This window comes from Meleagris gallopavo, chromosome 1 (genome assembly GCF_905368555.1).
Source record: "Meleagris gallopavo chromosome 1, MGAL_WU_HG_1.1, whole genome shotgun sequence".
Lineage (NCBI taxonomy): Eukaryota > Metazoa > Chordata > Aves > Galliformes > Phasianidae > Meleagris > Meleagris gallopavo.
This window is the reverse complement of record NC_139404.1, coordinates 164,039,978-164,066,420: the sequence shown is the minus strand read 5'-3', so window position 1 is coordinate 164,066,420 and position 26,443 is coordinate 164,039,978. Positions and strand designations below refer to the sequence as shown.

The 26,443-nt window shown below is 39.7% G+C and overlaps 1 protein-coding gene across 4 annotated transcripts in view; it reads right to left on the bottom strand.

Moving 5' to 3' along the window:
• DGKH (diacylglycerol kinase eta) overlaps nt 1–26,443 on the bottom strand; it is a 168,537-nt gene that overhangs the window by 129,543 nt on the left and 12,551 nt on the right. The window contains exon 1 of one of the 4 annotated variants that reach the window (XM_085215806.1): nt 9,737–9,822. The exons of 2 other annotated variants lie outside the window; for them this stretch is intronic. The gene's annotated coding sequence lies outside the window, so the exon portion shown is untranslated. Of the gene's footprint in view, nt 1–9,652; nt 9,823–26,443 lie in introns of those variants that run through there. One more of the 4 variants, XM_085215805.1, reaches the window with a different exon arrangement.

The window sequence follows — 26,443 nt, the reverse complement described above, 5'->3', positions numbered from 1 at the left end:
TCTGCCTGCATGCAAACTGCAGGAGGCTTGGCTGCACCAGTGTAGAGACGAGATACACTGAAGAAAGGGCTGAATACAAACCTAGGCAAACATCTATTACTATCTACTATCATTTTTCATAATTATTTTTCATGCTCCTGGGATTTTTGCATATGTACATTAGTATATCAATATATCAATATTCTCCTTTGCTTCTAACTTTCCCAGCTGGTTTCTCCCTGTGGACAAGAATAAGGAGCGTACTCCACAGTCTAAATAAGGAACAGCAGGCTCAAATCACTTAATTTCTCACATTCTGCTTCTTTAATAAAGTGCTTTAAGATTGAGACTCAAGCTGCTGAAAAAGTACTCAAATATATCTCAGCAGAAAAGTCTAAGCAGATGGCCAACAACATCTATAAGTTGCTTTTTCTGTGCTTCAGTGCTTAAATCAATTAATTCTGAATTATATTTAAAGAAAAAAAGCATTGTTAACATTTATCTAGCATATATAAAAATGTCAACATCGATTAACTCTGAAGAGCTGGCAATCTCAGATCAACTCAGTCAGCAGCAACAAAAACAGATCTACAATTTCATAGAATCATAGAATGGCCTGAGTTGAAAAGGACCACAATGATCATCTAGTTTCAACCCCATGCTATGTGCAGGGTTGCCAACCAGCAGACCAGGCTGCCCAGAGCCACATCCAGCCTGGCCTTGAATGCCTCCAGGGATGGGGCATCCACAACCTCCTTGGGCAACCTGTTGAGTGTGTCACCACTCTGTGTGAAAAACTTCCTCCTAACATCTAACCTAAACCTCCCCTGTCTCTGTTTAAAACCATTCCCCCTTGTCCTATCACTATCCACCCTCAAAAGCCATTGCCCCTCCTGTTTCTACCCTCCCTTCAAGTACTGGAAGGCCACAATGAGATCTCCCTGGAGCCTTCTCTTCTCCAAGCTAAACAAGCCCAGTTCCCCCAACATTTCTTCAGAGGGGAGGTGCTCCAGTCCTCTGATGATCTCAGTAGCTTGTGCTTTTTCTTCACTAGAAATATGACATGGGCAGAATAAATAAGCTGATGGATCGACTATTTAAAGCAGCGCAATTTTAAACTCTTTTCAAAATGCAAAATCTTCAGTCATATATCTAATGAAGCCAAGAAAGTCAAATGCTACTCCAGTCAGAGACACTCAGCCTTTAATCTCATGCTCCGGATCACTTCAGGCAGGTTTATGAAATACATCAGCCTTCATACATCCTCACAGCCTAGAAATACAGTTGTGTGCTGTACAGAGGAGGTATGCAGACAGTCAGATGCACAAGCAGTGAGCAGATGCACAGAAAGGGTCACAGTGCAGCTCACTTAGAAAAGCTGCATTGAGCAGGATGTCTAAAAATGATGTGTTTGTTCCTCAAAGTCAGTCACTGAAACGTTAAAGAAACGCTTTAAAAATAGCTCTTCTATCATTCTAGAATTTGCATCTTTATGTCTCTCTATATCTACACACAGCTCCTTTACCCAAAATTGAATTTTACATTTAGAAAAAAAACACTTATCAGAAGAATAACAGGCAAAATGATCATTGACCATCAGTGAGCAGCAGTGAATTTTTAAGAATAAGCCCGTTTAAACAGATTATTTCAGCAATTGAAACATGTACTTTTTCTAAGGAAAAAAAGTCACATTAATATTATATGGGTGGCTTTCCTGCAGATGCTACCATTTGTTAGGTTGAAGTATTTGGTGCTGTTATAAATGTAGCATAAAAGACCAGATGAAAATTCTTACATGAAGAAATTTATGCCGAACATTTTAGGTGTCCCTAATTCTTCAATTTTTTTTAATAGTAAATTCAGGTAACAGAACTCCAATTTTCAGAGCTGTTAAATATCTACAAATGCCATGAATTAGAATTGGATTGTGGCTCCCAGTGGTTCTGGGGAGAAAATGAGATATATGACATTATGTATTAAAAATGTGTTAACCAGAGCTTTCCTCAAGTAATCACTATATTTTGTAACAAATAGCTGTACCACTGTCAACTCATTTCCACTGCAAAAAAATGAAGACAACTAACAATATAGCCCTACATTTAAAAAAATTATAGACAGGCGGCTGAACAGCATCAAAACTCACTTTAATTAAGATCTGCTAATTAATAACAAGAAATTTTACGTTGAACTCGTCTGTTTTTGATGAGCTGGTTTTCCTTCTATACAATAGAGAATGTTAATGTTCAGTTTTTAGTTTGTTTTCTATGGGCTTTGGCATATGTCCTGTGATAAAGGAGCAGAAGTAACAGACTGATGCCTGAACTTTTGTATTAAGGTGTCCTAAAGCCTGCTCAGGTAGTGTCACCACCCGATAATGAAACACTTCAATTCCTAGATATAGTTACATTCCAGCAACACATTTCAATTTAAATAAGGGAGTAAACTGAAAAATCAATAGTAGGACAATACATCATTTCAAGATTTATGGTTATTAAAGATACTACTCTTTTTTACTTAAGACTAATATGCCTTAATTGCAGTCTCAGTTTATAAAGATGTTCCAACAAGATAAACAAAGAATTATATAACTGCATTTGCTTTCCAACAGAAACTTAAATCAAATATAGGTCAGATATAAGTTGCAAAAACAAGGTGAACCACCTCTGACTACTGCTAAAGCCTTAGAATTCCTAACACGGCACCACCAAAATCAAACGTAAACATGCACATATGAAACAGTGATTTTAATTTTTTCTCTCTGCAAATTATCAGTGCAACAGTTCAATAAATTATGAGCAAAACACAATTAAATTAGATGATGGGAAATGTACAACAGAAATTATCAGCAATTTTCAATCAAAAAAAAAAAAAAAATCCCCAAAGCAAATGATTGCAGCAATCAGATCACATTTTGCATGTTTTTTAACTTTGCACACAACCAGAGTTGGAAAGGACTGAGGGCTGGAGGTGAAGGCATTTTAGATGGAAAGCAAGCACAACGCAAAACTATGAAGAATAGTCAAGTTGGATGGATCTTTGTGGAACACTGCACTAACAATCAGTCAAATATATTATATTAAAGGCTTCTAAAATCATATGCCATTAAATGGTTTGAGATACCTAATCAAGTAGCTATTATGAAAAGGAAATATCCACTTAACAATCTGATTATTCCACTGACTCCTTCACTGGATCTTCTATAGGCATTTATCAGCAGTTTGTTTAAGAACAGGTATTTGCTCTCAGAACCTCTTCAGTGATTTTAATATGGCCTTACGTTGAATTGGTAACATCACACTTCTCACAATAACACCACTTAGATCCATGATTCTGTTTACACTTTCCCTACCAGACTCAAGGGAAGAGTTATCCCCATGCTCTCATGCTACCATAAGTGACTAGATATATCCCTACACACAAATAAGATAAATAAAATAAAATAAAAACAGAATGGCAGGTAGGAGTGGTTACTAACTAGAAGAATAATGACCAAAATACATGCATCTCCAAGCAAAACTAAGAAACTTAGGGGCAGCCATATTGCTAATAATTCAGCCCTAACCACACACACAAAAAGACAAATTAAATTAAATGAGAAGATGCTGGAAATGGATAATTAGAAAACAACTATGATGCAGATACTGCCAGCTAGCAGCTGGAGTGACTAACAGAGTATTGACAGAAAGCAGCCAGCCCCATCCACCAATAACACGGCTGTTTAAAACCTTCAGTGAACACGTGGTCTTTAAAACCAACATTAATGTCCAAACAATTTTATCCTCTTTGAAATAAAACAGGGTTTCCTCTGCATATTGATTCACTTCAGAGACTTTGGGGGTGAAAAGGAAGAATGGGAAAAACACAATGAAAACTCCGACTGCGTATGCACCCCTGAAGAGGAAAATGTGTCCAAAATCACTAAAAATTTCCATATGAGATACATACAAGTAGCATTTATAGCTATATGCGTATTCATATATGTCCAAAAAAGGGTCAGAAATGAGGGCTACAAAGGAAAGTCTGAAAGGGAAGACGTATGAGGAGCAGTTGAGGCCCTTCGGTTTGTTCAGCCCAGAGCAGAGGAGGTGAGGGGAGGCCATATGGCAGCCTACACATAGATTTGTATACATATTTTGTATATATGGACATGCATACACGTGTATATATATATATATATATATATATATGTATAGGTGTACTCAAAATCTCAGCCACGTATTTTTCGCCAAATTTGGTCAAAGAAAATGCAGCTCTCAGATGATCCCCCTGCATCACAATACACAACTTATCCTTTGAAATCATCTGGTTTTTGAAAACGTGTGTTTTTTACTCTGCCTGTCATGGGCTTTCAAGGCAGACAACAGCCTGTTGTACAAGGGGTGCTCTGAAAGTAACACCTCCTATTTTATTAAGTTGGCCCATGATGTCAGAAGCGGATGATGGTGGCACGGCAGTAGAGGTTGAACCTTCCCACAATATCCTGTTACATTTTGTTGCCGTGTGACAGACGGCATGAAAATCATATGAAGCACAGGTGTGACACTGAACTCCTCCATGTGGAAAACATGGCACCTGTTGATGTTCACTGATGCTTGCTAAAAATTTATGGAGATCAAACAGTGCATGTGAGCACAACGAGGTGGTGTGTGGTGCATTTCAGTAGTGGTGACAGTGACTTGAAAGACAAGCCAAGTTCCAGAGAGCCATGCACATTCTTACAAGCACAGCATGCAGTCTTTTGTTCATCACTGGCAAAAACCCATAGCTAATGGTGGTGACTATGTAGAAAAAGTGTTTTGTAGCTAAGAATTTGATCTAATAGTGTTATGGTGCTCTTTGTATCTGTAATTTGGCTGCATTGGGACTTAAAAATGCTGAGCAAAAAAACTGCAAGAGAACCAGCAAAACATAACAATGAGTTATTTCTCCCATCTTAACATCTGTTGTCTGAATTAACATGGAAACAGTCAATTATTAAACCAGAGTAATCACAACAAATAGCAGGAGCTCCCTGTGTCTGACTTGACTTCCTACAAGTTATTGTTTCATGCTAGCATCCACTTAGTCATTTATTACAAACAGTAAACACTCTCAATTCTATCCCAAGTAGTTTCTCTCCTGTTTTTTTTTTGTAATTTATTTATTATTGTTCAGTGCTATCAATGACTTGAGTTCTGCCTATCAGGATTTGATAAACTGGAAAATGCCACGACACAAAGCAAATTTTAATATACAGATGTGATACATAAGGTGCTGTGCAGGTGTTCTCCTTCTGGATGAATAAGCAAACAGTTCTTGGTAATCTGGTTAGCACTGATTTCAAATTTAAGAAACACCAAAAAAAAACCCAAAAACATCAGAAGTAAAACATCCTTGTGCTCAAACATCTTCTGCTCATTGTGTAACAGTTTTCTAATCTGCAGGTTTTTTTTCTCAATTTACAAAATACATTTCTCTGTATGCTTGATATCACATAATATGCTTTATGTTATATACAAACTGAAAATGTTGCACTGAAAGTATGTGAATATACTATGGAAAATGGAGGAAGGAAAACTTCAAAAATAGCTTTCTGTTAGAATCAGATACTGAAGCTGTCAGCAAAAATTGTTATCCCTGGTATTTCCAAAACTGACTTGTCAGTACTTGTACAAAACTAACCTAACCTAGTGATGAAAACTGCTTATACAGTCAAGAGACTCAAAATAAGGAGGCATGCTTATTAAATCACATATTAACAACAAAGTTCAAGATATTGGAATCTATACCATTGCCTAGACACTGTATCATTCTGATGGAAATTTTAAACCTCATCCTTGCTCAAGTGATAGAATAGTAAAACCAGGCCTTTTCAGAGATCTCAGTGCATGGAATAAATGAAGCAGGAAGATTGGACTTTATTCCTCTTCCCACACAATTCATGCTCTCCAAATAATAGTTTGTAACTTCCTGGTGCACCGTATTTCTGTCAGCACTTGCTCAGCTGCAATAACCAACGGTGTTAAGTCAGCTCATGCCTTCCCCTCTTCCCTCTTACTCACTCTAAGCAAGACCCTGACTTTTTAACACCGTTTGTCCGCTTTCACCTACTCTGTTCCACAATCTCATTTCAAAACAGATCATTTCCTGATCTGACCATATCTAATTAGACTTAATAACCCAAAAATTTCTCCTTCACAAGAGCAGGCCCCCCCCCCCAAAAAAAATAATTCTATATGTAGATAAAAAAATGTAGACCTGAAAAATAAAAGGATCAAAAAAAGTGTGAAAAAAGCTTACGGAGAGGAATTTAAGTATTTGTTTTGATGATAAAGTTGTACAGGCATCGTGAAATCTCCAAGTTCTCTCCCGTGTGCCAATATCCCAAATTCCAGTGACTCAACTGGTGACACACTACATGAGCTACGCACTTTGGGCTAAGACATCATGAAAAGGAGAGTTTATCATAGAATCATAGAATGGCTTGGGTTGGAAGGGACCTCAAGGATCATCAAATTCCAACCCCCTTGCACAGGCAGGGCCGACAACCTCCACTTTTAGTACTAGACCAGGAGTTATGGAGAGTTTTACACAAACAGCCAAAGGGGCTTACAAAATCTGCCAGTGGAACATCATGCACTTTATTTGCTCACTTCTTTCTGTTTTCCCAAACTTTCTCAGATCAGTTTTGAGCCAGATCAAGCTCACCATGCGGGCTGCACAAACCTCCCTTTTCCTTTCTTGATTTCCTTTCTAGTTTTAGGACGAACAGGCTGACGTCGCTCCCCTCCTCAGTTAAAAGGCTGTGTTTATCCCCAATTCAACTTCTTCTTTTTTTTTTTTTCTTTTTTTTAAATGTAAAATTAATCTCCAGCATGCTCAACGGATGTTTTCCACATGTTCTATTTGGATGAGCATGTATTAGTTAGTGGTTCCTATTTTTAGCTGTTTTGCCTTACTTTACAGTTTATTTCCTTAAATAGCAATCTGGATATCGACACAGAGCTGCGCAGATAAAAAATAAAACATATTCCCTGTTTCGCATACATTTAGGGACATGGAATTTGGAGTTTATAAATAGGAATATCTAAGTTTGAGAAGTGGTGAAATGCAGCATCATACTGTTGAACTAGATATTTAATTTTTAGGACTTGGTACCTTATTTTTCATAGGAAATTGATTCACCTAATTTTAGACTTTTTTTTTTTTTTTAAATGATAATGATGCTACAAAATTCAATGGCAGTCCTGCTTGTATTACAAACTTTATTCTGAATTCCCTTTAAAGTTGAGGTACCTAAACTTAGGTGGGTAGTATCTCCCTCTGGAGGCCTTCAGAGGCATCTTCCTCTTTCTCCTGCCAAGGCAGGAAACTTTCCTCTCACAGCAGGTTGGCTTCAGCATGCGAACTCAGCATAAGATGCTAATCTCTCCCAGCCCTTCCCAACCAATCACTACTCTGCATTGTGCCCTCCTGTCAACTATGCTATGTGTTATAGCTTGTATCAATGAAGTTATTCAGGTCAGATTATTTTTATTTTATTTTGAAAGTAGTTATTTTCAGCTGAGATGTCTTTAAAAATCTCACTTACACCAGCATAACCAAGAGGAGCAAATGGCAATACAAAACCAAGGGGGCACTGAAAGGGGCCTTGATGGGAGACGTACATTTCTTAATGGAATTTCATCAATGAATGATGATATGAATGGTGAACAGCAACAGTATGGTTTCACCACAGTGGCAGCTTGGGTGCAAAAAACTTCGATAAAAACACAGAAAGAAAAAGAAATAGCTTGCAAAATCTCACTACAAATCAGAGGAAGGTGCAATTCCCAACAGCTGTACAAAGCTCTGTCCGCTTTAGGGAAAAATTAAAGCATTGTGATTAAAGCATTCTGTTCAACAAAGCCGAGAAGAAGGAAAACCAGATGTATTTTCAAACACGGTAACGAGTCACGTAATCAGGTTAGTTAGCAACAGTGAAGCAGGCACTTCTGAACAACAGACATATCAAACACAGGAGCAGGAGGGGAAAAAAAGATCTCCCTTTTCATACAGTGGAGTTTGCTGTTTTTCATAACTTTCACCTGACTTTGAATTAACCCAAATCCCCTCCTCCAAGTAATGCAGTGTGTTTACCAATGACCTTTTTTGGCTGATTCCTTTCAGGTTTTTCCCCTTCTTTTATCCGCATGTTCACTGAACACCATAGGAAGGCAATTGTTCCTAACCACCTAGGCAGCTTAGTGACAACCCTTGCATTTTACCTACCTCAAACTTGGAGAAATCAGTCACACCATCTATATAACATAAAAGAGTATATGCTAATATATAATAAACTCTTTCTCCTCTGGGGATACTTCTGGGCTGCCAGCAACTTGAAAACATACTTACTGCCTCCAAATTTTCATACTACTTTTTATAACACCAAAGTTGGAAACTCATTTAGTCATGACTAAGATTGGAATTTTTTCATACTTATTTTTAGCATTTTACAGCTTTTCATTAAAGCAATGCAGTGAAAAGAACAGTTTAAAGAAGATACTTTTGTGATGATGATCTTACCACAGCACACCTCTGTTCCATAGCAACGCAGACAGTGCAATACAGATGATAACAGAAACATCAATAAAACAAGTAAATGAAATTGTTTAATACTACGCAACGATAAAAGTTGCCATTTTGCAAATAACTGAAGTAAAAGAAGAAAGCAGCCGTGTTCAGCAGGCAAACATTACCTCGCTTCTCTGTGCTTTGGAAATAAAGCAGTATAAAATATCACTTTATCTACTAGTACACATTGGTAAGTGTGCGGCAGCACAATATAATGCTCTCCTTGATAGGTTCTAAACACCTGTGTTCCTGCAGTGCCAAGTATGTACTTATTTCAGTAAAGTAAGAAGACAAATAGTTTGGAATCTGAGTAAAAAGTTCCAAAAGGAAGCTGATCAGTCAGCTCTGACAAAATGTGCCTTTCAAAACTGACATTATTATTAAGAAAATCAGTGTGAAGGCAGTCACAAACTGCTGAGCGTTTCTATTGTAATGACTCATTCATTATGCAATGTTTTACACCGAGTGTTCATAACTAATCATTTTCGTCTTCACAGCAATGGGGATCAAAATAAACCTAGGATAATATTTTTGTACCTCCAGCAGCAGTACAAAGCCACCGTTTCAATTCCTGCACAACAATACTTCAGTTCCTTGTTACTATCAGTGAACACGAAAATCTTGAGGAGAAAATGTTATGAGAGATACAGTTTCATGTAAGTGAAATTTACATACCCCAAATTAAAGAAAATTTAAAAACACAGATTCTGCACAGAAGAACTGTGTATCCACTGCACATTACTAAATTAAACCACTTGTAGGTAACCTCATATATTGCAAAGAGAAAGAAAGGTAGCTGTAGATGAATAAAATTATCATTAGAATGGAAATGAAACAGTAGAGAAAGCAAACACAGATGCAGGACCAGGAAGATCTAACAGATACTGCGACCAACCTGATTTCCTCCAGTATACTGATGATTATATCACAAATCTATTTTAGAAGAAACAGCGCTCAGTCCACAAGTTTACTGAACATAACTACTACTACTGAAATAAGCTCAGTTAAAATATGTTATCCTTAGTCTGCTTTTCCACACACAGGCTTGCAATTTCAGTCTTAATTTCCTTGCAATACTTACTGCTTCACTGATTCCCTAGAACCATGTCTTCTACAACACCCAGGGTCTAGCCCAAGCCTGCTTGCCAGGAGTATCCTTACAAACCTGCTAAGCACAAGATCTCCAGTACGTGCTGTGCATCCTAAGTCTCTCAAGGTTTTTATATGCCACTACCCTCAGTTATATTTATTACTCCCAACATAATCTAATATAGAAAGAATTCATCCGATTGGCTAAAGCGCACAGCTGGGCTGGGAGTGGAATGCTTCTATATAAAGCAATATTTTGAGCTTCCAGTTTTGGACGTTCCATGAGCACAAAACTTTGAAGGAAAAGAAAATTCCCATCTACGAGTAAATAAGGAGCTGCAATCAAAACATTTCAAGCTATTTAAGATATTTTTAAACATCTGCATTTCTTATCAGCACCCGTTGCTTTCAATCTGAAGAGCAATGGGAGGCTGCAGCAGTGCACGGCTCGAAGCACAGTGCAGGCACCCCTTCCACCCCTCCATGCCACGCTGCCTCCTAAGATACAGAAAAGACACAGGGGCTAGAAAATAGGAGACACAGAGAGGGAAATGCTCATCTTCCAGTGTAATTTGTGTTCCCACAAAAGCTTCCTTGCATGGAATGGCCTCACTCCTACAGGTAAATTAAGGACTGAAATACGAAAAGCACAAATGATGCAAGGCAGGAGCTCAGAATATAGGGATGGAGGCAGAAATAAAGGGAAGTGGACACAGTGGCACAGGAGGTCCAAGTGTGAAAGAAGTGTAATGAGATTTGGGGAAGAGTAAGCATGAAAAACACACAAAGAAGTGCTAATACTGCAACTTTCACTAAACCAAAGGCCCCTGCCTCCAAGGTCACCTCATCAGTTGACATCCTGATTAGTCTACACACTCTAAAAACTTTTATTAACATCTTTCAACTCTTTTTTAAAATCCTTTTGAGGTTATCAGCTGGTTAAAGCAGTGTTCTAATAAAGTAGAAGCTGTTATTTATATTCCAGCAGAGTTGCACTTGCTTTGTTCTCAAGAAACGTGCCTGATCTACACATATCATCTACTTACTTATCTATAAAGTTAAAATGTTTAGGTGCTCATAACAAGAAGCATTTCTCCTGTTTTGCAAGCACGCTCATTGTACAGCATTTGCAGTACTGTACAAGTTAGCCGAGCTCCTAAGTCCTGTGTACATTCAATCCACCAACATATTCAGTGAATTAAAATACAGTTCTATTTCCCATGCTATTTTGATTCATACTTTCCATAAAGATATTAACACAATCACAAAACACTTGACACTTTGCACTTCTACAGAGCAGTCTTAAACTGGTAGGACTGCCCTACCGAAAGTCATTTTCATGCAGTGGGAAAGGGCATGGGAAAGATTAGATCTGTGCAGCCTAGATTTGCCTTGAACAGCAAGTGAAATCATCAGCGGGAGCACTGAGAAAGTTATTTGTGAGTGAATTGTTCCTGTTACCCAAACACTGCTACCTTGTTCAGGTTTCTCATTTAACCTACTCTTTGAGAGTAATTAGTACAGCTTCTCACAGATGACCTAAATGCTAGCTGTGACTTGTAACTCCCTCCCTGCCAAGCCCCAACACAATTGCCTTGCTGGGATCGCAGCAGCTCACTTCAACCTATCCAGATGAATTATGTACATTACAGCAGAAGAGAATTAGCATACCCAAGAATGGCTAATGCACAGATGAAAACTGAATTACTTGGGAAGATGGAGGCGAAGGAAAGAATAACATTCTATAGAAATCTCTGGCATTGATTCCAAACTGCTCCATAGTTGCCAAGAAGGTTGTGGATGCCCCATCCCTGGAGGCATTCAAGGCCGGGCTGGATGTGGCTCTGGGCAGCCTGGTCTGGTGGTTGACGACTCTGCACATAGCATGGGGTTGAAACAAGATGATCTTTGAGGTCCTTTTCAACCCAGGCCATTCTATGATTCTACAGTTAGACTCTATGTTAGAAAATACTACTTCACGGATATCGCGGGAGCAAAGTAAAATCTGACTGCATAACAGCGATGAAAAAAAGGGACACACAAAAGATGAAGGGGAATGGGATAAATGATTTTTTAAAAGCACCCTTTCTTTTTGTTAATCAACAGATAAAATAGATGCTATTACTGAAACTAAGTGAAATTAATCCTATCTTACACGCTCCCCTTAGAGTTCATAAAGAAAAGATTCTGTATTTGCTATCTGAAGGCTGAATTTCCCTCTGTCTCCCTTAATACTTCTACTTATTTCCTATTTTTTCACTAAAACAGTTTAGTTCAGCAAAGCGGTTTTTTAATCAATTTTTCATACCGCTTTTCCTACTTAATCTATTTTCACTTGGAAAAGCACTATGGTCACATTCAAACAGATGGTTGAACGTATTTCTGATGACAGATATCATCTATATTTATTTGCATCATGAAGAGGTTTCCTGAAGGCAAGGTATGACAAAAGGAGAGAGAGAGAGATACAAATATTTGAATTTATGAAATTGTGAGTATTTAAGAGTACTCGGAGATTTCTTGAGAAATGTTATATGAACATTCTACGTGGATGATGTTAACTTGAATGGAAAGATACAGCTAAAAGATTGTATGGATGCTAAAAAAGATGCCTTTTCCTCAAAAAATAAATTGGTTTAGACTCTTCCAATGTTTTCTGTAACACAACCGATGAAGATCGGCCCATTATAACCAGACACTATTCCAGATACATCTGCTGTACCTCAGCTTTGAAGTTTATTAGTTCATGACTTTATTAGAAAGGCCTAGGAGTAAGCAGGTAAATGGAACGTAGTTCATTAGCAGCTATGAACAGAATACACCCTAATTCAGTGTTGCAACATGGAAAGTGAATGGAATTAGGGAAAGCAATTTTAGATAATGAAATTTCAAATACTTTATATTGTATTAAGTTGCTTCCAGACTCCGTCAGACAAAAGACAGACAGACAGAATCAGTAAGAGAGTTAATTATCCCTCTTTCAGATCTTTCTAGCACAATAGCCTGTTTTATTGATAAACTGATTCGCCAAACTAATACTGAGGTTTAAAATGAAGAAGTTTATTGAGCTGCTAACTTATGGTTGCATACAGGTTTCATTTTCAGAGAAAACTTACTATATTGGCTTTGATAAAACCGCTGCACCTAACAGCTGCGATGTGTGACAAACAAATATGGTGCAACTGTTAAAAAACACGCATCTTGTTTTGAGATCATACATGAGGTTTTTATTTCCATCCACCCTCCGCAACTATTGACATGTTCACTGGAAAAAAGTGCTCAGCGCTGCCAAGGTATATTGTTTATTGGCAGAGACACCAAGCACTCAAATGAGCAGTTACATCAGGTATGCATTCAGCATAAACCAAACATCACTCGCAGAGATGATGCAACAAATTTAAAACCAAAAAAAAAAAAAAAAAAAAAAAAAAAAAAAGCTGTGAAAGAGAAGCGAGCGTGATGTTCCCAGCAACCCTGCAATGGGAGCAAGGCACTAAGGCAGGACACAGCAATAAAATACCAATTGTGAGCAGGCTGCTGCTCCTGGAGTCATTATTTTTTGACACTGTGGAAGGTTGGCTGACAGATGCCATTAACAGGTGCAGGGCCGCCGCAACAGATGCCAGCCAAGCCCTGCTGACACACTGTGGCAGGTGCTGCCCATCAATTCACCCAGGGGGGGCTGGGGGCAAGGGAAGGTGACCCCTCCAGTCGTGCCACCCAGAAGCAGCAAACAGAGCGAAACAGTGAGAGCAAACCCAGACAATAGGCTGTATCCAAATGCTGTTCTCTGGACTTACCTTCCTTATCTTCCATGGCTTTCCTCTTCTTCATGTTAAGCACATGTGTGCCAGACAGTAGTAGGAGGAGGTACCTGTGAATGCATAACTGGGACTGCCAGCACTTGCCAAGCCTCATGGTAAAGATCTGCTTCAGAAACTGAAAATAAGCTTGGAAACAGGATGCCAAGTTCCTACTCTGGTTCAATAAAATGTCTAATTCTACCAGCTTTGCTTGTAAAATCAAAGTTCTCTCAGAGGTAGTTGCACTCATATAATAGATGTGATCTTTCTTTATTGGTTGCTAAGGCTTTCCTCATTTCCTGCTTGTATAAAAGGGCCATATTCTCTAACGCTGCATTAACTCCCCAGATTTTGCATAGTTTGAAATCACTGCTTGCATTTTGCTCAGAACAAGCGCTTCCATTCACTCCATTCACCAACCCCAAGGGAAGCTGTTCCCAAGCAAGGATGAAAGTTTCAAAGTTGGAATCACAGAGGTAGATCCCCTGAGGTCTCTCACCGAGAGCTCGGGAGCTCAAAACAGAACAGAAATCACCCTGACACCTTTCCCAGCAAGAAGCCATTTCATCTCCCTTTGGTAGAGCAGCTCAGTGCAGAGGGGACTTCTGTTTACTCCACTCCAAAATATGCATACATTTGGCTACCTCAGATCATCCCAAGGGCTTCTAGCCTGCCTTTAGCATCCTTCACAAGCCATCAGTCAAGCTAGTCATATCCATGCACTTCTTCCATGTAATGACTTTGTAACAGCCTCTCCAGACACACCACTCTTGTTTTGGAGAATGCATTTCTCTGTAGAAGGAGATCCAAGTGGTCCTTAGGAGCTCCCAAGTCTGTCACAGCTGCTTCCTTTTTCTGGAAACGGTGAAGCCTTTCATCTCAGCCTTCACAGCTATAAACTGAGGTTAGCCTCCACCCTCCTTCTCTTGATGTATACACAGCAAAAGACAACAAACAGTTCCAACCCTGCAGATAACATTTTATGACAACAAATAATTAATAATCTCTACCACTTCTACCAATAGCAAAAATTCAGAACTGCAAAGTGAATCATAGAGTGGCCTGGGTTGAAAAGGACCTCAAAGATCATCTAGTTTCAATCCCCCTGTTATGTGCAGGGTCACCAACCACCAGACCAGGCTGCCCAGAGCCACATCCAGCCTGGCCTTGAATGCTTCCAGGGATGTAAAACATCTATCAACAAGTGAAACATTCAACAATTGCATGCAAACTCTCCCTGACTACCCATGGGACTATCAAGTCCCTTCTTCAAGCTCTTTCTTGCAGACTGGCAATTCTCAGGGCTTTCTTCAATTCAGCCTGGGCAGAAAATAGTAAGAAAGCTATCTTTTATCCCACTTCCCACACTTCCATTTCTCTGAACAAAATCTACACAACTTGTAGAGTTAACTGTGAATAAATCAGTTTAAATACTTCTATCATCTGTTAGGGTCAGTGTTTATACTGAAACCTAGTAAGAAGAAAAGCTGGATGTACTGGGAAGTCCAGAAATTACTCACGAGGTCCAAAAAGAGAGCATGCAGAAGAGGTGTTAACATGGATGTTAACCCTCTCAAAGCAATAAGCCCCACAGTTTTAGTTTCACAGCCATCAAAACCTCAGCTCCTAAGAAACTGCTGGGTTTTGGCAGCCTACATATTAGCAGGATTTGTACAGCAGCTTCATCCTTGAATTCAGATTTCTGTGCAAAAGAAAATAAAGTTACCTAGGTCCTTTTTTTCATGCTCTTACTTCAGCTATATTCCTAACGAACGCCTTAAGTATCATCTGATTTTCAAGAACATTCAGTATTAATGACTCTAGCTTAGACACATAAGTCATGTGGGATTTTCTGGGTGCTGAGTGCTCCCAAAGAGCTGCTCCATCTATTGCTTCGGTGTAACTGTACCACTCCATGCACCAATCTGCTATGTTTGAAAATGGACAGCACGCTATTCAGGAGTAACTTCATTCTTTCTGCTCACAAGGAAAATGTTTTTTTTACGTGCTACAGAATTGAATTTCATAACAATATGCTACCCCTTACATCTCTGAACTTAAATACTTTAAATTACATACTTGGTACAGATGTTAACGCCGCAAATAAAAGGAACTTCCCGAGCACTTCACTTGTCAAACACTTGCACAATTCACACTAGGTTGTAGCAGCTGACCATGAAACAAAGGCTCACTCACTCTTCTCTCAGTACACAGGGATACATACATTTTAGTTTTTTTTCTTTTGCTACTTTGATACTAAAGCACTTGGGAGAGGCCATTATTTAATGGCCGAAGGGAAACCAGCTCGATTAAAACTGCGCAGCTTTATCTTCCAGGGATTTCATCAGGAAGGTAAGAATTCATATCCTTCTGAAAACTAAAAGGAAGCATGGACATTCCCAGTTGTTGTCATGGATACAGCTGCTGAGAAAAATGTCATTGTACCCCTGCAGATAAATGCATGTGCCAACTGCTTTGAATATGTGGTGGTAAAACCACTGCAGATGTTAAACATTCTCACATGGTGATCAGCTTCCTCTCAAAACATGCTCTAAACACAAAGAAAAATAAGTTATTTTTAAGCATAAAGGTTATGGCATGAAGGAAGAAAAGGCTAGGCAGCTTGAAAAAAAAAAAAATGTTGGCACTTTCATAGTTCATGATGTCATGGAGGAAAAAATATTATGGAACAATAGTATGAGTAAAGGATCAAGTGTCAGCCCAACTTTGAGTTATCTGGATTTTGTCAGCGCATGTTATAACAGTATTGTTAACTACAATAACTATATTTCTTAGGTCAATGAACGATTTAAAAACCCAAACAAATAAAGAAAGCAACAAACACACATTGGAAAATTCTGAAACAGGGAAGCTCTGATCCTGATTAGACCACCTCACCATGTAGGCATTTTTATTTGGACTAGGGCAGGTCCAATCTCTTTCTACTACAGCTTTATGTAACTTTTCAATGGGAAAAAATGAAGGTGTTGAAAACATGAGACAGTTCTTCCTCATGCCATTTTCTATATCCCCTAACCTAAGTCCTTATGTGAAGACAACAACCAAGATTCTCCTGGAGTTTGAATGCTTGCAGGTACAACACTGCTAGCCATATTACACTGCACCATTCAGAAGAGAAAAAGCAAACCATGTCTATACAGAGACCTTCTGGAAGGTTTTGGATTCTCCTCTCCTTTACCAGAGGAAGCATACAACTCCCCCTCTCCTCCTACAGTCCTTCAAATATCATGCTAATAAATAAACTCACAGGACCTGGCAGGCTGCTCTTAGTGCCACTGTTACCTTGAGCAGGTGAAGCACTGAGGGCTGCTCCAGGTGCAGAGTGGCCACACAGAGACAAAAAGGAAAAGAGAGAGAAGAATTGCTCCCTCTGTGCAAAAAGAGATCTTCAACAGAATGGAAGAAATCATCCCGAACCGAGGAGCTAATTCACCACAGTACAAAGAACGAAGAAATAAGGAAGTAGGATTGAGCTCCCTGCCATAAATCTCTCCTCGTATTTTGGGACAGGCCTGAACAATACAATGCAGTGTTTTGCAGAGATATGTGAGCTATCGCTAAATGAAGTACATTGGAACTGGAAGCAAGATAACCGCTGTAGCATGATGTAACACCCCAGCTAATCAGCTCCTTTGGGAACAAAGCACAACATGGCCATGCAGGAACCAGAAGGCAAGCAAGTTCATTTGGGGCTGGTGAGGGCATCTCTATGCAGCACCACCATCTTCCAGACAGACGTGTCGTTCAGTATGACAACTGAAAATAAAGCTGATACAGAGGGGAAAAAAAAAAAAAGAAAGAAAAAAAAAGAAAGAAAACACCTCACAGGAAGAGGTATGTTGCATGTATTTTTCTGATAAAGTACTTCTGAAGAGCACACCGTGAAAAAAAGCTCAGAACATATAATTACACCCCAACATTTTGATTGTTTTTCCGAAGTAGAAGAGGTCTATGTTTGACACATGGACAAGCAGTGTATGGACCCCACTTCAGCACAGATTCAGAGAATTATAGAATCCTTTGAGTTGGAAGGGCTCTTCAAAGATCATCTAGTTGAACTCCCCTGCAATGCACAGACACATCTACACCTCAATCAGGTGCTCAGAGCCTAGTCCAGCCTGGCCTTGAATGTCTCCAGGGATGGAGAATCAACCACCTCTCTGGGCAACCTGTGCCTCACCACCCTTACTGTAAAAAATTTCTTCCCTACATTCAGTCCAAATCTCCCTTCTTTTTAGTTTGAAAACATTTCCCCTTGTCCTATTACAATGGAGCCTGCTAAGAGTCCATCCCCTTCCTTCTTACAGTGCTCTGCTGAAAGGCCACTCTTGGGTCTCCTCAGAGCCTACTCTTCTCCGTGCTGAACAGCCCCAGCTCTCTCAGCCTGTCCTTATAGAGGGGTGTTCCATCCCTTGAATCATTTTTGAGGCCCTCCTCTGGATGCACTCCAGCAGGTCCATGTCCCTCCTGTACTGAGGACTCCACATGTGGACACAGTACTCCAGATGAGGTCTCACAACACAGAGCAGGGTGGCAGGATCATCTCCCTTGCCCTGCTGGCCACACTGTTTTTGATGCAGCCCAGGATTCTATATGGCTGCTTTCACAATAGGTAATCACATGTAACCCAGCCAAGAATACAGCTGATGACCGTTGTTCTGCTATATCAGATTGATACTATGGCCCAAGGTCCACTGATACACTTAAGTCCTTTGAACCCATTCAGTCATTTTAGAAAAGAAAAACACATGAGAACAGAAAATGACTTAAACTGAAATAGTTCATTTCTGGACATTCCCCCCTCCTCTCCAGAGCAACCAATAGACCTCACAGATGTGCCATGACAGCTCAGAAGTACACAGTTCAACTGAAGAGAAAATTAAAAGGCTTTGTAAACAAATGTTCAGTAAATTCTATAGTATCTGTCTCAGCTTAGGAGTTGCAATTTTCTCCTCAGAAATTAAAATGTTTTCTGAAGAATCCCCGAGATCACTCTGGTGAGTGGTGATGAGAGGGAGCAGAATATGGAGCAGAATATGGCCTGTCTAGCTTGACAGACAGGCTTTAAAATATAATATAATATAATGTCACAGATACATTCATCAGCCTCACAGGTAATTACAGCAGGGGAATACCCATTTCAGAAGACACACATATCTGTGAAATTAAAAGTTTATACATACAGAAGGATTTCCAATACTGGCAACCACATCCCAGTCCTTTGATCCCACTAGCCTACCACACCTTCACATCTCTCTAGCACCAACCAAGGAAAAAAACAACTGTCCTCAAATTAGAACAAGTTCTTATCCTCAGAAGACATAAAAGGCTTCGGAAATCATCATTTCACTCCATAAAAAGGGAACAGGTTGGCTGCATTTCTAAGACAGCCAGTCATGTTTTTACTATTTGGGCTTAGATAACAGCAATTAAAAACACACTCTTAACTGAAATAACATCACAAATTCATGGGTAGGGACCCACCTGAGGAGAAGTAAGGCAAAAAAAAAAAAAAAAATTGAGTGCCTCAGGAGCTACAGATTGTAGAAAAATAATGAGCACTTTCATAGGCTGAATATGCCCTCCAGGCAACATCTTCCCTTTTAAGATCCACCCACAGAATTAAGCTTGTCCCATAAGCACCAAGTAGTCACATACAAAAATTTGTGGGAGAAAAGCTGTTACAAGCCACCACGACATGCAATAGCAGATACGGTGCAAGAGATCTAAGGCCCTCAGATTACCTTACTGACCATGTTGCCCCACGGTAATTTTAGGGGCATGTGTGCAGCTGCAAGCACAATCTACAGGCATTTAAATCATGTTTCTTGTTTGCTATAGACTTCCTTAGTGTGAATTTAGAAGGCAAGGTGTGTAGGAAGCACTGTGCACAAAGTAGTAAGTCACACACGCTCACTCTTGCTCCAGTGTTACTCCGTATTTCTTTATATCTGGTTCAAGTAGATGGAGTACTACACCCCCCTGACTGATGCACTGCACTCACTCTCCTCCACTTAGCTTCCATTCAAGCTTCTGTTGGCCATGATGACAGGGGAAGACACCCTAAAAGCTAAAAGAAAATAAATAAATAATCCATTCATCCGCAACATTACATCTGTGTTTAGGCCAAAAAAGAAGAAAGAAAAAAATAAATAAATAAATAAAAGAGAGAGAGAGACTATCAGGTCACTGGAAGAGACAGTCAAGTTAAGCATTTGTTGTGATGTGATAGTTCCAGGTGTCCAAGACGCCACCCAAAATGCAGTTCCCAAATTGGCATGCAAGCAGCAAAGTATCTTCTACCTATGCTTTCATCTTGTTTCATTAGGAATCTGTCCCACACATCACACTGCATTTAAATCGCACTGAGGAACCACGCTGGTTGCCCTCTCCATTCTCTTCCACAGAAGCTTTTATAGGAATGCCAAGCATATCCAACCTCATTGTCCAAATCCCAGGATGCTGACATTTCAAATTGTACTCTTCTCTATGCAACTTGTGAAAATAACAACAAAGACAAAAACCTCCCACCAACACTCCGGCAGCCGCTTGCCTGTGCGCAATGAACCCAGCCTAGGTTGCCAAGAGAGATTGCAATCAGGAGCAGCACTTATTCTTGAATACTCTCAGATGGCATTGCACCATATATTAACTCTAAGTAATAAAACATCAAGACTACATTCTTGTTTCAGTTTAGAATTAGTTTTTATAGCCAACATATAAAAGGCAAAAGTTGTAATAGACATGCTATGATGTTCTTAACTGGAGCAGTATAAACAGTGTTTCTATAATGGGCACGACTCTGAACTTCGTCAGGGAACTGCCTGAACTTCAGACTTCACCCTGGCACTGCTTTTCTCAAATGTTAAACCTGAAAGAAACATCTGTAAGGAGAAGGACAGTCAAGCTATACACAGTGCTTAACTACGTATACAATATATACACAGAGACACGCGTAGCTTACTCTGAAAGTAATGCCTCCTATTTATTTCCATGGAAATTACAACAGGTACAAAGAGCACAGTAATAGAGCGAATTCTAGGCCACAAAGCACTAATTTTCAATACAGTCATCACTGTTAGCTATACATTTTCACCAACGAAGATCAAGAGCCTGCATGTCATACTCATAAAAACCTGCACTGACGGATGTTAATGGATGCAATTGTTTTTAGCATGGAGGAATTCAGTGTCACACCTTTGCTTCATCCACACTTCTATGTCAGACTCCATTCTGTCAGACTGCCCCTCTGCTGCCATCTGTCACACGTAACAAAATGTAACAGGATATTGGTGGGAAGGTTCAACCTCTACTGCTGTACCATCAACACCTACCTCCGATGTCATGGGCCAACATAGTAAAATAAGAGGCATTACTTTTGGAGCAGTTCTCATATATATTGCAAACATTTTCACAGAGAATGTGTCGAAATTCTCACTGTAAGCCCCATTCACTAGGGTAAAAATTAAGTGCAGATTCAGTCACATTTCCAGTATAACCTACTCTAGGGAACCTGGTTTAGCAGAGGGTTGGACTAGATTGTCCCATACAACCTCTACAGTTCTGCCATTCTGTGATAAAGCAAAGAAAACCTCAGGCTATTATACAATTTAACAAGATACTGCTCAGGATTTTCAACCTCTCCACTAAAAAGTTAAGGTAACTTTGCAATTAAAACGAAGGCCATCATTAAATTCAGCATGATCAACAACTATTTTTTTTTCCTTATTTTTAAATTATTATTTAAATTATTTTTATTACGTATTAATTTTGTCATAGAGGTTAGTATAGTTCATTTTTCTATAAACTACATTGCATACCTTTCCAATGAAAGAAAACATAAATGGTTTTTTGTATACTACAAAATCGTGCACAGAAAGAATCAGAAGTTGAGTCTCACTTAACACCTTGTGAAGAGCTGACAGTGCTATTCTTCCATAACCATATGTCTTAGCATAACTGATTAGTGGTAGTAACGACAACTCAAGACCCACAGAGTTTAAGTGGTTCGAGGTCAAGTAGAAGGGAAGATCAAGTTGAGGCTCAAAGAGGAGACAGACAGCCTTGCTGCTAAACTACACCATCAGAGATGTTTTATAATCGCAAAATGTTTAGCAGAGAGAAAACACTAAGTATACCCAGGACACAAAAAGGGTCAGAAAGCCTACTGTCTCCAGCAAGGCTCCACACCAAGCATCTCTTTGCTGTCTTTGATGGGTCCTACTCTGTGCCAGACTCGTGATCTCTGAGTCACCCTTCAGCACCTCCAAGAAGTGCACAGTCACCTCTGTTGGTAGATCTGTCATATGAGAGGAACTGTGGAGATGGTGCAGCATGAAACCAGTCACCTTCAGTGGCACTGTTCTGCATCTTGGTCAAAACCTGGGTCATCCAAAGTGATGCAGAACAACAACGTAGAAGTAATTTCAGTTTTTGTCATTTCCTTTTGTCACAGAGCAGTTTAATTCCCAGCTCCCAGGAGCGTCCATTCAAATTTTAATTTGAATCAGTCTTACGGCAAATCAGCCAGTGCTAAAATAGTACTAAAATAGACAGAAATCTGTCTAGAGAGGTTTAGAGAGAGGAGGAAGGTTTTAGAACTTGACAGGACATGACATGATTCCATACCGCTGATCTGCATTCACACACTTATCTGTAATGCAAACAGAAAGCTATTTAAAGCACTCCAAATTAGGTACGCTGAGTGTACTCTGGCACCTCACACAACAGACAGAACATCACTCCTGTTTCATGCTATAAGGCAGTAGAGAGAGGGAAGTAAAGGTGCTTTTTACCTTCTACAATCTTTCCCAAACTCATACCATCGAAAATACTTTTTTTTTTTTTTTTTTTTTTTGCTTCTGAAGGTATCTAAACAAGCCTTTACCTGCTGACAAATCTTCCTTAGCAGACACAGGTTATCCTTAGCATGGTGTATGAAGAAAACAGAGAATACCTAATATAAAATGTATAAGGAGCCAGACATATTCTGGTGGTGTGTAAAACATTATTTGCAAAAGAATGGCTCTGAGCAACCTTATGTTGCTTTAAAAGCATCCCTTCTCTAAGCATGGAGGTGGCACTCCAGAAGTCCTTTCCAATCCAAATAATTATTTTGCTTCTGTACCAAACCCCATAAATACTTTTTACCTACAAAAAGCCCCTTTCTGTATTCTCTCACACCTACTCATGGTAATTTCAACTGCGGATGAGCTATAAATAACCCTGATGTGTATTTCAAAGATAAGGTATAATCATCCTTAGCATAAAACCCAGCAGAAGCTCATTTACCTGCAGGTTTGTTTTTTTTTTTTTTAGCTCAAATAGAAAAATATAAAATTTCCCACTTGTTTCCAACTGCTCGCTGTGAGGCAGCTTCCCAGGGACAGAGGTTTATCACAGGCTCAAAGGGTAATCTGAAATAGCAGCCCTCTGTAAAACTGCTGAGGAAGGGTGGGGAAGGAGCAGAACCTGCGATGTTAACTCCTTTTGTCTCCTCCCCTCACCGACCAAGTGCAAAACAGACTTGATGCATTGGTGTTGTTTTTTTTTTAATACCTTAAATAATGCAAGCAAAAAAGATTTAAAAGAATTTAACATTAGTACTTATTCATACACACACACAGACTGAAGTGCTGATCGCTTTATGCAAGAATTAAGATTGTCTGAAGTGTACGTGTAATCAGAACCACACAAAGGTTAAAGAAACTGGAACAGAGATTATGTATTCTTTTCAAACCCACAGCTATGCACTGCTATCACGTTCACCTGGGAACGCCAGGTAACATGAGATAATATGCAAAAGTAGCATGGATTTAACCATGCAGCTTGATGTCAACCAGCACATTTAATAGCTTACTTTTGACAAGAGCTCATCAGAAGTTCTGTATTTCTTGTTATCTCCTTTTCCTTTGAAACGCCGAGGAAGCAGCAGAACGGTTTTTCAGTGAAGCCTCAGGGACATGGGTACAGAATTGACAACCTTCTGAAGCCCAGAGCACTTTTATTTAGGGATTTAGTAACATTAGCAAGTGGGGCTAGGGAGAAAGGATGCAAGCACAGGCCCTAACATGCTAAACAATACAGGTAAAGTCCCTTTTCTTCCCAGAAGCAGACAAGAAATAGCACACAGGTACTCACATTAGCCCAGGATTCATGCATAGTTCATTCTTTATAAAAAAATATAAAACCCAAGCTGCTGTCAACGGAGATACATAAGAAAACTATCTCAAGTTCTTTTTTTCCCCCTCAACAAAAGCATTATAATGCAAACTTCCAGACTACATGCACAGTTTGCTTAGGCAACTTAACTCGTTTGAGAGAAAGAAAAAAAAAAAAGGAGGTTAACAACATCGGATAGGAGCTCAGGCTTCACAGCTCTTTTTGTTTGTTTTTCCTTTAATGAGAAGCTGTGTAAACAATAAAAACATTTTGTATTTCTTTCTTTAAAAGCTGTGGTTTAATCAGAACCATTTGCTCTCCATCTCAGACCCAAGTAATTCAGTTATACCTGTTCCCCACTGCAGACCTATACCCTATCAACATTCCTCACAGGAAGAATTTGTGTGTTAGAAGTACAGCAAGTTAACATGAAGGAATTAGTGCATGCACCATGAACACCACCATACAGGAGCTGTACTCATCATCATTATGAGCCCCTTCCAAGTCAGGGAATTCTATGGTATTCTTACAGTGACAGGGTGCTTCACTCACCACAACCACTCTTTGGATTCTCTTTTACACTTTTACTCAACTAGAAAGCTGAGACAGAGGCAAACAATGCTTGTCAATACAATAATTCACATGAAGCCTTCCAAGATATCAGGCAAAAAACGACAATGACAGATAAAAATTCATCAAAAAAGGTACACTGGCTTTCAAGACAACAGTTCCTCAGTGAATGTCTGCTCCCACAACAGACGAGAGCCCTCAAAACAGGCAGCATGGAGTGAAGCTATCCAGAGGAGCAATCTCATAGATCTGCACCTTCTCTGAGACTCCACATCCAGCCAAAGCTTGGGGTTTGGAAACTCCTCTCTTCATTGGCATTACTGGGAGGGAGAAAACCTTGCAGAGTCACAGGCTGAAGAGGAAAGGGATGCTGCCCTTTCTCAACTGCAGCTCTGAAGAAACAGGGGCAGCAGCAGGAAGGAAAGGACGAGATGATCAGCAAGATGTCTCTATGGGAGCATTAAAACAAACACAGAAGCGTGTGCCTGTTCTCATGACCAACACGAAGCGCGCACAGTGAGGGAAGAAGTCTGCCTGTTGGCTTCTGGTGAGCTTCATGGATGTCCTGAGCCTCTTATGCCACCGGGAGCTGGGAGCCCGCTGACCTCCCTCCTCCTCCCCAGCACTACAGCAGCTCGCAGGACTACCAGCTGTCAGACCGAAGACAGCCAAACGGAGTTGCTAAATTTAAGCAGCCACACAACAGGACATAACTGACCAGAGCAGCATGACAGCCCTTTAGATCCACTTAATTCTCCACAGGCACGAAAGACCGAGGCAGATCTTCCCAGCACGAAGCTGTGCCAGAAGTGCAAAGCAACTCCAGCGGCACGGCCGGCTTCCTTCAGCACGAACATCTCTAAAAGCCCTGCAATCGGCTGCAAGCATCCTCTGGCAGCTTCCACTGAGGGTTTCATCCTCCTTCCCAGCCAGCAAAAGCACGGGGAGGCAACGTGCTGCTCCTCAGCTCCAAAACTCTATTAAGGTTGCTTAGTGACAACAACGCAGAGCTCTCTCACACCATTTACAAGACCCAAACATTTAAAGGCAAGGAAATGAATGGTTCAGATCATCATAAATCTCACACCGCTCCTGTAATAAACAAATCAATTCTCATCAATTAGGAAGCCTTGCCGATTTCATTACAATAATCTTAAACGTCCCAGGAGCACAGACCAGTTATCGTGCCTTTAGTAACTAAGCTCTGAAATATTTCCAAGCAAGAACATCAGTCAAATGAAAAAAAAAATAATAATAATAATAGCTGAAGAAAAATTATTTGCTATTTCTTCATAATTGTGCAATATATCACGATAATTCCTACATGGTAAAACTTTTAAGTCAACCATGTTCTGACTTTGCGTACAGAATTTCTATGGCCCACATCCAACAAGCACTTAAGCGCCGGCTTAATTTTAAGAAGTAATTAATCACGTAAAAGTGTACAGGACAACTGAAGTGTTTCAGCATCTGCTTAACTGTTTTACTAGAATAAATCTCTTATTGCATTTTAAATACCCTCTAATTCAGCGTTCTTACTTTTAGCACATCAGTGAAATAGTATTCGTTTTGGGTCAGTGTCAAGCTTGTTTGTAAATGCTGTATTTATCACAACATTAAGAAAGAATGACACTTCTTTTTGTTGTAACAGGGGAAATATAAGTTATGGATGCCACCCAGCTTGGCTACTACACCACTGCTAGCAAACTGAGCATTGTAACTTGAGCTCACTTTAACAGAGCTATGGCTACTGCACTGTTAGTCTGGCCCTCGATTTTTAAAGAATTTGAACAATGCAACTTATGCTTTGAAGACAAGATGAGGAAGGATAAAATGGTAATGTAAAAAGGTGGCAAATGCAAAGTTTAAAGGAAGAATGTTTTGTTTTTTCTTTTGAGATGAGATCCAAGCATCAGCATAAAACTGAAAGAAGTGACCAAAGCTAGCCATGCTGTCAGCAGCTTTCCAGCATCACATTCACCTGTGTTAGAAATAACAACAGAAAACACCATGTGGGAAGAAAGAAAAAAAAAACCAACAACCTCAAAAAGAAATAATAATGGCCAAGAAGAACAAGATGCATTTCCTGTGGTTTCTCCGCTAGCATCACTCATGGTAAGCTCCTGAACTACCTTCACAAGACACAGAGTCCTGCATTAATCACCCCTATCAAAGAGAAAAGAAATCCAGAATGTCAAAACTACCACAGAAGCATGATCTTACACCCA